At 31.8% G+C, this 3,386-nt stretch overlaps 1 long non-coding RNA gene across 1 annotated transcript in view; it reads right to left on the bottom strand.

Annotated features, from left to right (window-relative positions):
* Window positions 1-701, bottom strand: part of LOC135203864 (uncharacterized) — a 174,215-nt gene extending 173,514 nt beyond the window's left edge. The window contains exon 1 of the long non-coding RNA XR_010312058.1: window positions 666-701. This is a non-coding gene — a long non-coding RNA (uncharacterized LOC135203864). The remainder of the gene's footprint in view (window positions 1-665) is intronic.
* Window positions 702-3,386: the final 2,685 nt, after the last annotated feature.

The following is a 3,386-nucleotide window of genomic DNA, read 5'->3' on the forward strand; positions in this document are numbered from 1 at the left end:
TACACTCACAGACACAGAAGACTGTGTGACGTCACAATCAGTCTTTCAACTTCACTGGAAGGTGAGGAAATAGAACAAACAAGATGTGTACACTAGAGAAGACGTACACTAGAGAAGACGTACACACTACAGAAAAAAATAATAATGATAATTATAATAATAATAATAAGAAGAAGAAGCTATTCATCATATGGCCCACAAAACGTTCCAGCTTCTAAAAGATTTCCATTGGGCCGTCCAGTCACGTGCAAAAACTTCCAGGCCAGCCTGGAAACATGAGGTTTCTGGAATTCCTGGAAGGACTGATATAAACTGATAGCATGAATAAAATTGCTCTCGCTCTCTCTTTTAAGAACTTGATCAAACTTTTATGGTTGCAGATATTTTGATAAATAAAAAAAGATAATCTTGAGAAAAAGAATTCGCATTTTTGATCCAGTAAGAGATCGCTTTTCCAGTTTATCTTTTAAATCACTTGATCTCTAATTAACCATCTTTCTTTTGTGCTCTCTCTCTCTCTGTAGACATTCTTCTTTCCCTTTCGCTCTCCCCACCCTCTCTCTCTCTCCTTCTAACTCTCTCTATCTATCTCTATCTCCCCTCTCTCTTTCTCTCCCACAGAGTGTATTCTCTCTCACAGTGAGCGAGACTGAGAGGCCACACACCAGTCCCATTGCTTCTGCACACGCCGAGTTCACCAGCCCTACTGACCTGTAGGTCTTGTTCTCCAGCGCTGGCACCTCTACTCTCTCTCTCGTTGGCACTCGCTTGCACGCACGCACGCACGCACGCACGCACGCACAGACATACGTACGCACGCACACACGTGGGATTCTCTCTCTCTCTCTCTCTCTCTCTCTCTCTCTCTCTCTCTCTCTCTCTCTGCTTTTTAATCTTTATCTCAGCGTATCTTCTTTCCTTACTTCATAACTCTCGCTCTCTGTTCGTAGCTGCTGGCGCTCTCTCTCTCTCTCTCTCTCTCTCTCTCTAACATACGTACGCACGCACACACGTGGAATTCTCTCTCTCTCTCTCTCTCTCTCTCTCTCTCTCTCTCTCTCTCTCTCCTGACTCCCATGGTACGCTGCAATTCTCTACACGTTTTTGGGAAAGCATGTGTTTGTGTTATCCCAAGAAACGTGTAACAAACATCATGCCTCATAAGGGAGACCGGATTTATTAATTTATTTGTTTATCTACATGCGTGGCTTCCCATATCTCCCGTCGCATGTTTGTGTACCTACATGTGTGGCTACTTTCCTCACTATCACATGTTTGTATTTCTACATGCGTAGCCCTCTTATCATACCATCAAATGTGTATATGTGTGTGTATAATATACATATATATATATATATATATATATATATATATATATCTCGATTAGTCTTTAGCATATGATGACTTGCAACATTTATTGTCTTCTAAATCTGCTTCATTTATTTATTTATTACTTTCCATCCTATTTTCCTATTTTTTAATATCTTTCCTCCCTTTTTACCCACCTCTCTCTCTCTCTCTCTTCTCTCTCCTCTCTCTCTCTCTCTCTCTCTCTCTCTCTCTTTATTATCATAATATGTATAAAAAAAATTCAATTTTCCTTCAGGTTTTCGTTATAGAATGTATGTTATCTGTGTGTATTTTTATTTACATAAACGTGTACTGATAGTGATAAAACATGCAATGGGGAATTACGTACGAGTAATTATCTTTTTAGTCATTCCTTTCTCTGACAGTTTTCTTGTTATTATTATTATTATTATTATTATTATTATTATTATTATTATTATTATTATTATTGTTATTATTATTGCTGTACCTGCTAATAACACCACTCTTATTGGAAAAGTAAATTAACTTTATCATCATGAATATTTACTAATATTACCATTTTACACTTAAAGTTATTTCTGTTGCGTTTGCAGGGTGTTAGAATTTATCATGGGACTATTAGTTATTTATGGCGTAATACGATGTGTATATATATATATATATATATATATATATATATAATATATATATGTATATATATATATATATATATATATATATATATATATATATATCTATATATATATATATATATATATATATATATATATATATATATATATATATATATATATATATATGTGTATGTATATATATATATATATATATATATATATATATATATATATATATATATTATGTGTATATATATATATAATATATATATATATATATATATATATATATATATATATATATATATATATATATATATATATACTATATATATATATATATATATATATACTATATATATATATATATATATATATATATATATTTATTTATACATCGAGCTACAAATGTCCTTTAATATCTAATTCGCTCTACGTCAGAATTAAAATATTTTCATATATATATTTAACCGAAGGGGAATGTTTCGCCCGGGAGCCGACAATTCTCTTATCGCCAAAAAATTCCCCTTGGTTAAGCATATATGAAAATATATTAATTCCGAGGTAGAGCGAATTAGAGATTAAGGACATTTGTAGCTCGATATATGATAGGATAAAACCGTATGTATAAAACTCAACCCTTTTGTTTACTGTTTACGCTCCATCACTCGTATTCCAGCGAACAAAAAGCCTATATTCCTTGTCCTTCCTTGTTGACGCCTTGCTATAAAACTGGATGAAATAACATATATTCTCTCTCTATTGGAGGACACACGCTCGTATGGAAATAAAACATATATACAAAGAGTAGGGCTGTACATATACAAAGGAATAAATGTGACAAGTTAATAAAAATGTGCGTGTATTATATATACTATATATATATATATATATATATATATATATGTATATATATTATATATATATATATATATATATATATATATATATATATTATATATACTGAGTGAGCAGATACTACTGAAATCCGTAAGGTTTAGCCTTCGACGTGAGGGCACCATAACGCCGTATTATGATCGTATGCTCAATAACCCTAACTTCTAAACTTTTGGCCGTAACCCATATGTAAATGAGGGATTCTTCCCATAAAATGATATCCTGATATCCCTCAGATCTTAACCAAATGTTAGCTGGGGAGAGGAAGAACGAAATTGGGTGCAAGGGATTTTCGTGGGTCCTCTTCTCAAGAATTTTAAACTGATTATATCTAGATCCTCTTCTTTTCAGGTAGTGAAATTGGTAATTCTGTTATTGGTGATGGTAATGATTTTAATCAGTTAGTTTGAAATTAATAATAATAATAATAATAATAATAATAATAATAATAATAATAATAATAATAATAATAATAATAATAATAATAATTTGAGGCTTGAAATTTAGAAAAACTTCAGGCATGTAAATATATTTGCACCCCCT

This window comes from Macrobrachium nipponense, chromosome 44, assembly GCF_015104395.2.
Source record: "Macrobrachium nipponense isolate FS-2020 chromosome 44, ASM1510439v2, whole genome shotgun sequence".
Classification (NCBI taxonomy): domain Eukaryota; kingdom Metazoa; phylum Arthropoda; class Malacostraca; order Decapoda; family Palaemonidae; genus Macrobrachium; species Macrobrachium nipponense.